We start from the raw sequence: 11,813 nt of genomic DNA, 5'->3' as shown, positions 1-11,813 counted from the left end.
GCCGGGGCCGGGGCCAGGGTCGGCGGGCGGGGCGGGCGCCGTGAGGTCACGGCGGCCGGGCCAATGAGCGGCGGGCGGAGCCGGTGTCCCTCGTGCGGCGGCTGCATGGGGAGGGCGGCGGCGGCCGCGGGGCGAGCGGTCCCGGCGCGCCCCCGCCCACCCACGGGCCGGCGCTGAAGGGGCGGCGCCGCTGCCCGGGCACAGGTGCGGCGGTGTCGGCGGTGTCGGCGTCGCGGGCGGGTGCGGAGCGCCCTCCTCCCGGCGGGGGATGTTCCGGCCGCCGGGGGCGCGCCGCCCGTGGGAAGCGCGCTCCTAACGCCACCTGGGCGTCGCAGGGAGCGCTCGGCTCGGAGCGGGCTGCGTGGGGTCTCCGGGAACCGGGCAGGTAGGAAGGAGGAGAAATGCCGGTTCGGGCGGGAGCTTTTGAGTGTTTGTCCTCCCTGGCGTGCGCGGTGCCAGCGGCGGGGAGCGGCGTGCGGCGCAGCCCGGCCGGCAGCGCAGCAGGGCTCGCCGCGGGGAAAGTTGTGCGGACGGTCCCCGCTTCGGAGCGGCTGAGGAAACGCAGAACCCTCCGTCCAGCCGGGGCGGGGGGCTGAGGCTGTGGCAGCGGCGGTGGCCGCCGGAGGGCTCCGCGTACCGCGGCGGGGCCGCTCCGCTCCCGGGGGCGCTCGGAGGAGCGGCCGCTGTTCCCGGGGGCTGCTGCGCCCCTCCAGCGGCGCCGCCCGCCGTGCGCCCCTGGCTCGCTGGGGCTGGGGATCGCGGTCCTGCCTTGTGTGCGCTGTCCTGCCTTGTGGCGGCTCGCCCCGGAGCCCGGAGCAGGGCTCGACGTGCCGCCGGGTGTCGGGCTGGTCCCGCAGGGGCAGCGAGGAGTGCGCGGCCTCCCCGCGCAGGTGGTTGGCAGTGCCCGCGGCTGTGCGGTGTCCGCTCCGCTCCGGATCAAACGCGGCTCCTCGGGACCGCGGGCTGGAGTTTGGGAAGCATCGCTGGGTAGGGTGTGCGCTGCCTGCGCGCACACAGGAGTGTCTGAAACAGAGCCCAAGTGTTTACTCAAAACCAGAACTAGCCGTGTTCCCTTCGCTGTGCAAGTCTCGGGGCAGAGAAACCCAAGCGGACTCGTGTGCAGGGCTGAGGATCGACTCGTGTGGGTTTTCATACTGATTAACTGCCTTCTGGTTGCCTGGGATTACTTTGGAAAAACGCAAATCCCAGCTAATATCTGTGCTGACCATATATAGAAGTAGTCACAGACAGAAGTACTATAACTTCAGTATTGCTGACACAGGTCGAGAAACTTTAAAAACAGCAAGAGAAAGCTGGGATTTCTCCTGAGGATGTTTTTGTCCAAGAGATATATTTTCCAGTGTTTGCATCCTGCATTGACTGAATTATTTCTACCTTTTGTGTGTTTGTTTACCTGCCTATACACCTCACAGTTAGTGAATGATATATTGATTTTATTTTGTCTGCCTCTGTTTAATCTGGCAGTGTTTGGTTTGCTTACTTGTATTGGACCAGGACTGCAGTAGGGAATGCTGCTTTTTCTAGAATGGAAGCCTGGTTTGGTGGCTTTCAGAAACGTGCCTCAGCTTGGAAGCAAGCACGTTGCTGATACAGTAGCAATTTTCCACGACTTGGAAGAAGTATTGTAGGATTTTCTGATGTTGCGTGTTTTGTATTCTTTTTTTTTTTAAAAAAGAAATACATTGGGTTGTTTGTTTTTTTTTAATAGCTCTGCTATTACCAGAAGCTTTTATGTGTACATTATTGTCCTGTGGAGCAATATGAAGACCAGTGCTGAATCTCATTCAGAGTAAAGTGTTTTTATTTCGGTATCGTGTGCATGTTAACTCCAGCAACAGGGAACAAGAATCTGTTGACTTGAGCTGAAACACTGAAAACAATTCACTTGGACTGGATTTTAGTAACAAAGAGATGAAATGCTCCAGGGATAATCCAGTATGAAATTCATCTGACTTACTGGCAGCCATATGAAAACATGTTGCAAGTTCTCTTGTTCTACCAGATACACTATGCCATCTAAACCAGAAATTCAGTTTTGTACGTTTTCATGTTTATTTAAAAAAAAATTTAAAAAACCCCTAATCTAATTTATTACAGAAACTGTCGTGAGGTGTGAATTCCTCTCATTTTCAAGTAGATGAATAGTAACTTTCTGGAGGGAGCTGACTGCATACGTTATATCATACATCTGTATATTGTCAAGTACAGTGCATTTTTCTTTCTGTTAGTGGATAAAAAAAATCTTACTCATAGCAATATAGTCTGCATCCAACAGCTTATTAATGTATTTTTAGAGCAGCAGTCTCAGAGGTAGGTTTTCACAGTGAAAACCAACCATGACCGTATGAAACATCATAAACACAGTGCTCAATGGTGCCTTAAATTACAGTTCTAAGTATCAGTGTTAAGGAGTAAAGTGTGTTGGTTAATTTGTAAGCTGGTCTAAAAAATTGTCACACTTACTACGCTTTCATTCTAAACCTGTAGTAGCTGCTCTAAAACGATACAAACCCCCTTTCTTGAATTAGTATTTGGATTTTAGTCTTAATGCCATGAATGTTTTCAGGGTCAAATCCTGAAATGTTAAAGAAAATCTTGTGATGACTAATGTGGAAATTTCTTCCACATGAATACTACAGCGTTATGGTTCTTATGTTCATATCTTCTCTTCTCCCTCAGTCTTCATTGTAGCAGACAGCCTAATTGTGTACTTTGTGCCAGCAATTACTGTGCTTACGCAGTGCTATGTGACTCAAAAAGGAAGAGGTGCAAAAGGTGCTTGACACTAGGAAAATGTCTGAAGTGATCTGGATGACCTTAATTAATATTGTTCATTATCCTATTACGTCTTGTTTGCCATTAAGAGGAGATGGTGTTCTGAGGAGGAGGTGAAGTATCTGTGCAATATCTGAAGGCAATGAAAGCTCCGCTCAGTGCCTGTAAACCCATGGCTGCTTAGTTTAGTACAAAATATGATTGAAGGGTTTACTAACACTAATGGTATCTTTTGCTGTTATGGCACATGCTCATTTAATGAAGATAATATTTAAAATTTATTAATCTTTAATTAAAATCATTAATCTTTAAAATAAGGAGCAGTATCTATAGGGTTATGTGGGGGAGGATATGCAATGCCATCTCAGTATCCTTATTTGTATTTAAGTACCATAGTTTGTGAATAGGTGACAGATGTTTGAATGGACCTGTAAGCCTGGAATAAAAAGAAAGAGCCTGGTAATACCAAAAGTTTTCTGTTTCAGAAATCCATTCAATAGTGTTGCTACTTTCTCTGTGACTTTGTTCTGCATCTTTTTTCTATTGAAGAATATCAGTTCTGCTGGGCTGCATGGTTTCTGTATGTGTGAAACTGTCAAGAGATACTGGGAGAGTGTCCATCACCTCTACAAACAAAAATTGTCTCCTAGTCCACCCAACAGTGTTGCAGCATATACCAGGCTATGTTCCTGATGGTGTTGGGATGCAAAACATAAATAAATTTACTATAAGCCTGGTGTACCATGATTAGATTAAGACTTCATGCTCGGGGGTTGTTTATGTCTTATTTTTAAGAGAGGATAAAAACAGGCTGCAATATTTTCTATTTCTTGTGCCTTGGTTGAGTGCCAGCAGAATGCAACCTTGTCCATGTATGCCTGGCTAGGAGATTCAGTGAGGGCAAAGACAGAATCTACTCTTGGGAAATAAAAAATGTTGAAATTACTGACTGTAAAATAGGTGACAATGAGTGATTAGCCCCCTTGCATTTTCTAAGTATGTAGTTAGATTCATGCTGGAGGCATCTGTTGGTGTAAAGGAGGGAAGGCTTAAGTGAGTTTCTTTATAAAATGTTTGCAAACTGAAGGCAAAGTCTTTTCTGTGGATGGAAAATCTTTGGAAAAACAAAAGGTGTCAGTTATATTACAAATGAGAAATAATTGGTTGCTGTAATGAGAGCTGGAGGTAGTTTCATACTTGTCTAAATTAATCCTGATGGAGATAGTTACAGAGAAATAATTAATAGTACAGCTTCAGTATGGATTATTAGAAAATGTTTTCCTGGGTATGGTTTGATAATACAGATACTTGTCAATGCCATTACCTTCTCTTCTATGTTTTCTGTGCTTTCTCTGTTAAGATGGAGTAAACAAAACCTTTTTAATTTAAAACAATTTCCTGCAAGCAAATTCAAAGTTTTGTTCATTTAGCCCAGTGCAATACAGAATTTTAGCCACAGTATCTGAATTCTGTGCGCACCAAATATCTGATAAATTGTCTATTCTCTGTTGTGGGCATTAGGCCCAGTCTTGGTCTCCAGGAGGTTGTGGCTGCTCTACAAGTTTGTAGAGAGTTCTTGTGAGGGTAGGGAATGTGACTGGGGACTTCCAGGATTGTTGAATTATGTTCAACAAGTTGATGGACTAGTGCTCTATAATGATACATATTTCTATGTTTTTGCTTTTCCTCTCTGGATAAGAAGGCTGTGTGATGATGATGTGTAAGGTTAACCTCTCACCTTATTTGGATGATAATCTGTCCTTCTTCATTCCTATGGGAAGAAGATTAATTATGGCATACAAAGATTTGTAATAAAGTCAAAAGTTTGCCTTTTACAGATAAGTTCATAGACTGAGACATTTGGAAGGAAGGGATTTAAAAATATGTTTGAAGCTACTAATGCATGTCTTTGTGTGTTCATCGCTTCTCTTAAAGAAAACAATCTAATCTTGGTGCCAGGGGTTGGCCAAGGGGCTTTGTACAATATTGTTTACCCACTGAGCTCTAGCTGTGTGTAACATTTTGTCCATTACTACTTTATTTGACAGCATTAAGTGTACTGGAGCCAGATGCTGAGGACCTTTAAGGCTCCATGTGAAGTATGGAGGGACAACTTTACAGGTGAAATGTATAAAGTCGTGACAACATACACTGTCCTGCAGGCTCATTATTCTTGTCTGTCCTTCTCATAAGCAGGAGAAGACCCTTCCAGCATCTAGGATTAATGGGTTTTAAGAAAGCCTCTCAATGTTCCTGCATGAAGGTATGAGTTATCAGCTGTAGCACCTAAAGGAAATAAACCTGACAGTTTTGAAGGGGAAAAATGCTATCTATCATCCACGAGGATTTATAAAAAGCCTCCATTATTTCATTATGAAATAAGGAAATTTGAGTTCAGTAATTATGTGGGATTCTAATAGCGGGAAATACATTATTAAGACTGTCAAATCATACATTAAGAAAAATCTCACTAAATACATACTGAAGAAGCAAAGCATTCCATTTTCCTCTGCCTTGCACTACAGTCATGTAGAGCCACACTACATACTTTATAGGACTGAAATAACAAGCCAAGCCTTTAAAAAATCCAAAATCTTAAATACTGTGTGCAAGGTCCTGGGCTACCACAAAACCAAATAATTTGGTGAGATAATAGCAGTCTTGGTGTAGATAATGAATTACCCCTTTGGTTTCATATGACCTGGAAAACACTTCTCTGCTTCATGGCTGTTAATCAAGGATGAGCATAAGCAGGTCATTATCTTGAAGCAACATACTTTCATTCATTAAAAATGCCAAAGAAAGGTCCCTGCCAAACACTGAAAGAACAGTGTCAAATCTGCAGAGAAAAGTATTCCGTTTCGCTTCCTGATACTAATGCAGAGGAGCTTGTCCCACAGGGTTCTGTTATGACTGAAAGGAGACACGTCCCTGTGGTCTTATGGGAATTCCCAAAACACAGCAGAGGCTGAGTCTGTCTCGAGGTATTAAGGCAGCAATATTCATGCTGCGTGCACTGAAGCATGAAATATCCATTATGCTTGCTTTTATAGCTGCAAGCTCTGTAATGGTCACCTATGCAAAATCTTACTGCCTTTTTTTTTTTTTTTTCTTTTCTTCTTCTTTTGGGGGCCAGAAGCCTTTTAGCACTTCCCAATGTTTCTCTAGTAAAAATTAATAGTGCTAATTGCCACGTCTTTTATCATTAATTTCTGAATCAACACAAAGTATTGCTATAGCAACAAATCCTTTTGAACTTCACCACAGACAATTAGTAGGAGAATTCAATCTCAATATGTAATAAGCACAATTGTAAGAACTATTCGAAGGATTAAGGAACTTTCTTTTTAAAAAGAAGGGGAGTAATGCAAATACTCAAAGCTGTCATGAAAGAACAGAACTTGAAATTTTTCAGCATTCTCTTCTTATTAATCATCTCCAGTTTCTGTACAAAGGTGCGTAGTTGCTTTGAACAAAGTATATTACAGCACACTGTGTCTCCTCAGAGAAAAATGCATCACTCTGTGGAATACTCCAGACATTTTTATCTCTGATAATAATGATTTGACATAAACTGCTGCATCTCTTCTCAAAGTATGGTTTTTCTTCAGCCCTGACAATGCACGTGCAGGAAAGCCCTAAGCAGGTTTCAGGATTAGCTGGACAGGAAATAATCCAAATTTATGAAGTCAGAATTAGATGTTGCTTTATCTTTACTTTTCCACCAGTTGAAGCATCTTTTTCATCTGAGTGGATTGCTATTTGCATTTTACCTTGTCATCTCTCTTGGGAACAGGCACACAAGGGAGGTTACACATATATGCACACACAAAAATTTGGAGACATAAGGGGTGTAGAAGTGAGAAATACCTGAAGAACACTGTAAAAAAAAAAAGGGAAAGATCTAGCACTGCAAGTCTATGATTGATGTTATTACCTGTGATAGATTTTGAGGTAGTGAAAGCTTATAAATCTTTAGGGGGAGCTATGCTTCTAAGGATGGTGATTGCATTGGAAAAAGGTTGTGTGACAAGAAGGTATAAGCACAGGTGAAGGTTAAGAATGATAAAACCAGAAATTGAAGGAAATAAAGAGGGTAGTCAAAGGAGGGGCAGTACTTGTAAGAGGGAAGACTGAAGGGAGTATCCTGGGGGCCTGTGACTCTTGCATATATACAGGACAGAGAAAATAAGGGGGAACAGTAAAAGACCCAGAAAAAAATTGAACAGTGTGACCCTAGGTGGTGAGGGGAGAATGTTCCTATGGTACACATCCTGGGAAGGACATGGTGATTTTCTGGGGAGTAAGGGTTGTTTTGTGGATTCTTCTTTCACCTCATGAAATGGGTGGCTTCATAACAGTGCTTTGCTACCAAGGCTTCTTCTTCTTTGTATTATAAAGTATGTTTCTTTACTAGCAGTGCCCCCACCAACCAGCAGACCATCTGTGGTTACCCTGGCCAGACTGTTTGGTTTGCAGACAATAATTGGGAGGAAATAAATACTGAAAATACAAGGGCATGCAAGGCCACACCTTTGCAACTTCCTCTTGTCAGAACACCTCTTCTTGGAGATCCCTTCAGAACCCTCTGCAAAAGTTACATTTTGAACAACTTGCATTTAAAACTTTGCTTGAAAATGCTATCTCTTGGTTCTTACTTTTACTAGCATGATGGTGTGGCTTTGTTAACTAGGAAAACTTAAAGAAACTCTGAAATAAGGGTTAAAAGAGCATTACAAAATACAGCAGTGAAGAGATTGTGTCTTACTTCCAGGATTTTTGAAAGACAAATGATCCTTGGACTATTTATGTATGTGAATATTGTTCTAAAATATCTCCCGCAGAAAGTGTCTAGTAGCTCAGGTAGCATCTGGGTAAAGTGAGTTTAGCAGTCTCTTAAGAAGAGATGAATAAAAAGGATTGGAGTCCTGTCTTGGGTTTGGAGCTGCTGAGGTAAATTCAAGAAAACTTATATCTAGTTTGGAGGCTTGCAGGGGAGACTTCTGGATTTCAAATGTCTTTGTATTATTTTTCTGATCATTGTTTTGTATGAAACTGTCTTGTATTTTCTGTGGAAAGAGATGGAAGAAAGTCACTCAAAAAAAAAAAGATTTTCTCTGGAAGAGGCAAGAAATTGATCTCTAGTGTCTGGATACAGTATTAAAAAAGTTAACAAAGAAGGACTTCAGAGCAAACACTGGTGAAGGGTCTACATTGAACCAAATATGTGGCAAAGAGAAACTTGTAGTCCTACAACTCAGGGGGTAAACGATTGTGCTGTAGAAAATAGTTGCTAAAAATACTGCAATAGAATGCCAAGGGAACTCCTATAAATAGAAAAGCAAAGAGAATAATTTGTAGCTCCCATTTCTGGAAACTGCAGTTCAATAGCTGCTGGCTGGTGATGATGTGTTAGGCACATTGGTACTGGTTCTCCTTTTCCTTGGTGTCAATTTGCAGTGTGATACAGGGATGCATCAACAAGGCTGAAGGCAGTGTCTGGCTCTCCTGTTGATGGACAGTCATAGCTATGTGCCTTGGGTTGTCACGTTTTTCCTTTTCAGTCCCACATGCAGCTTTCACTGGAAAAACATAAAGCCTACTAAGACTTTCAAATAAAAATACGAGTGACTGTTAGTTTTCCTCCTGCTCCATATCTCCAAAAAAAATCCATTGTTTTGTGAAAGCAAGTATATGGAAGGTGAAGATGAACTCTTTTTCAGAAGCAGCAGACGGTGTTTATACTGTTCACTACTGAGTCAGTAATTTTCTTTCTCACTCAGTTCAATGAAAGCTGTGTTTGTTTGCCAAAGGGAATGCTAAAGAGGCAAAAAAAAGGCAAGCAAGATTGAAAAACGGTTTATTGGGTTAATGTGGCTGAATTTTGGTAGCAGGGGGGATGCAGGAGCGGGCTCTTTGTGAAGCTGCTAGACATTTCTTACATGTCAGATGAAGCCAGTGTCAGACAGCTCAAAGGTAGTCCCACTGATAGCCAGGGCTGAGCCCATCAGTGGTGGTGGTAGCACCTCTGGGAGAACATATTCAAGAAGGGAAAATGTTACTGTGCAGGACAGCAGCTCTGCAGATCCAAGCTTGGTGAAGAAGGAGGGGGAGGCAGAGATTCCCCAGCAGCCAGCGGTGGAGCAGCTGCCCCCTGCAGCTCCTGGAGATCCATGATGGAGCAGATATCCACTGCAGCCCATGCAGGAGGCCTATGACAGGGCAGGTGGCTGCTCAGCGGAGACTCTGACTGTGCAGCTTGTGCTGGAGCTGGCTTCTGTCAGGATCTGTGGGCCCATGCTGGAGCAGGTTTTCTGTCACAAAAGCCTGGGTCAGGTTTGCTTGTGCCCTTGCAGGGGACAGTTGGAGCAGGTGATGGAGTGCAGTCTGTGGGACAGACTCAGCTTGCAGAAGTTGGTGAAAGACTGTCTTCTGTGAGAGGGTCCCCATGCTGGAGCAGTGTGGCTAAGTGCAGAGGGTAAGTGTGAGGAGTTCTTCCCCCTGAGGAGGAGGGTGCATTAGAGGCAATATGTGATGAACTGTGAATTTCCCCTAATCAAGGGAGCAAAGTGTTTTTAAGATTTGGGTTTAATCTTCATTGTCCTACTCCAGTACTGACAGGGAAAATTTTACAACTTACTGCCAAAGTGGACATTCTTTTGCCCATTAGGTCAGTCAGTGAGTGATCTCTCCCTGCCCTTACCTTAACCCTTGAGTCTTTTGCTGTATTTTCTTTGCCCTGTTCAGTTTAGGACGGGAGAGATAGAGCAGCTTTGTTGGCACCTGTTGTCCAGCCAGGGTCAACAAAAGGTTTATAAATACAGCAGTAGACTAAAGCTTTAGAGGACACTGAAATCTGCTGCTGCTGTTATCTGCCAAGATCAGCTCTTGAATTATGGTTATGGTAAAATCAAACTTCTAAATGCCTGAAATGGAAGAATGATGTTTATGTGACTCTTGTAGGCTAACAGCCTACAAGGAGAATAAAGAGAAAAAGCGAAAATGATCTCAAGTTAATGATCTCAAATAAAATAGGACATGGAAAACCTCACTCTGCTAATTTCCTTCCCACAGTTTTGGTATATTTACACAATTTTAACTTGTTGTCATATTTTCAAGCTAAGAAAATGGAATTTCAAATATAAATATGATCAGGCATGTTGTTTCCAAGAAGAAAATATTGGAATTGAAACAATTTTAATGTACTGATTACTTTATAATGTTGCTAAATATCTAATGCCTAGCAAACTGACAGTATTGGCATGCAGAGGTTTTATCCTTGTTACATCTCTTGGAAACTTTCCATGGTACAGTGAGTCATGCAGGTGATCAGTATCCTTTTCTGCGTCAGATATGATCAACTTTTTTCACTTGATATGTTGTTGCTTGGTGGATTGGTTTGTTTCTAGGAATAATGCATCCCTTTTACAACAGCTGTGCAGTCTGCTTCTCTTAAATTTTGCTGTTGTACTGTTTCTATAGAAGGTAAGGAGAGCAAAGGTTCCTTTAAAAAAAACTCAACAAACAACTCCCACCAAAAAAAACCTCAAACAAAAAAACAAACATCAGCCTGAAATCTTGTTCTTTTGATTTACCAGATGGGAATATTTCCTGGGTATGGCTCACATAATGGGATGGACAATAATTTATTTACATTTTATATTGATTTTTGTAAGAACACTAGAATCCTGATGACACTTGGGCTGCAGTCTTTGGTGGCTGTGTGACTTGTATGACTCTGATTCTGCTTTCCGATTCTAGTTGGCATTGGGTCTTGCAATGACATTAAGGAGAGGGTTTCTGAATCTTAATGCTGGGCATACTGAAACCCTGGATTTCCAGACTGGTCCTTTGAATTACTCATTTTAATTTTTTAATTTTTCTTTTAATTGATCATGTGTTTGGACCTGCAGTTGTGTTTCTTTTTAGCCTGGGCAGGTATTTTCCATTATATATTTATTTTTTAGTACTGTAAAATTTAGTAGTTTGATTGCCTTTCACTTGGTTTATCAATTGGCAATGCTTCTGCTCCTGACCTGAGAGTAAAAAAATTCAAGTCTTTGTGGACTCGTTGGTAAGTGACTTGAATCTACAATGTTTTTATTAATTTAAATTTTTCATGGATTGTGAAAATTTTGCACCTAAGTCATGGCCAGTTGCAGGTTAACATTGTCAGTTTAGGAAATGTAAGATAATTACCATACTGGTTTTGACAGAAGTACTGAAAAGAAACATTTCTGTAGGCCATTTGAGAATTCTAAAGATTAACATGATAGGTTGTGCTTGGGCCTGAATGTGTTTATTAGAAAACTCTCTTCCCTTTTACCTTCCTGTATCTCTCCTTCTCCCCTCTCCCAGTCTTTAATGCCAAGTGCCCTGGATTATTAATGATTAAGAACAATGAATAAATGCAGAAAAGGTTCATGTTTGACTAGCTCATGCAGAAGGTTGAACTTAAGAGGTATAATATAAAGAGGAAGCACTATAGGAGCATTCTTACATTTGGTAGTTGTATGTAGGCACCATCTGACTGTTTCTATCTTACTTAAAAATGTGGGGTACCAAACACTGTTAAGGTAGAGATTGGGTTTTCTTTGTTTTGATTTTGAACAAATTGAGCTTTCACTTTAGCCTATATTTCACTTTTTTTTTTTTTTGTGGTTTTTTTTTTTTTTTTTTTTTTTTGGTTGGGCTATTTTCTGCTCAGTTTTACTTGTGTGTTCCTTATAATTGTTTCTGAGTTTTCAATTTTTTTTTTTCTATCAAAGTTATTACTCTCGCTTAGTTAAATTGGAACAGAAATGTGAATGTTAGAAGTGTGTGGCCAGTTGGTCTTATTTCAGCTAATGATGTGCTTGGAGTGTACATGTGCAAAATATACTTCAAGGCCTGTCCTAATCAACTTAAGAAAAATAAATTGAAATAAATATCCCCAAACTATTTGCAGCTGTTAAATTAATATAATTTAAATGAGATTAAAGCTGTATGTGTAGCTATTTTCATATGAAGATAAGCTT

At 41.7% G+C, this 11,813-nt stretch overlaps 1 protein-coding gene across 12 annotated transcripts in view; it reads left to right on the top strand.

Moving 5' to 3' along the window:
* The window catches only part of CHRM3 (cholinergic receptor muscarinic 3), a 272,242-nt gene that overhangs the window by 1,536 nt on the left and 258,893 nt on the right, over positions 1–11,813 (top strand). For 2 of the 12 annotated variants that reach the window (XR_010358883.1, XR_010358879.1), the window contains exon 1: positions 18–385. The exons of 4 other annotated variants lie outside the window; for them this stretch is intronic. The gene's annotated coding sequence lies outside the window, so the exon portion shown is untranslated. Of the gene's footprint in view, positions 1–17; positions 386–9,134; positions 9,258–11,813 lie in introns of those variants that run through there. 6 more of the 12 variants (XM_064413738.1, XM_064413736.1, XR_010358881.1 and 3 more) reach the window with 5 other exon arrangements.

This window comes from Passer domesticus, chromosome 3 (assembly GCF_036417665.1).
Source record: "Passer domesticus isolate bPasDom1 chromosome 3, bPasDom1.hap1, whole genome shotgun sequence".
Taxonomy (NCBI): Eukaryota; Metazoa; Chordata; class Aves; order Passeriformes; family Passeridae; genus Passer; species Passer domesticus.
The sequence above is the reverse complement of the archived record's forward strand: the minus strand, read 5'-3'. Positions and strand labels throughout refer to the sequence as shown.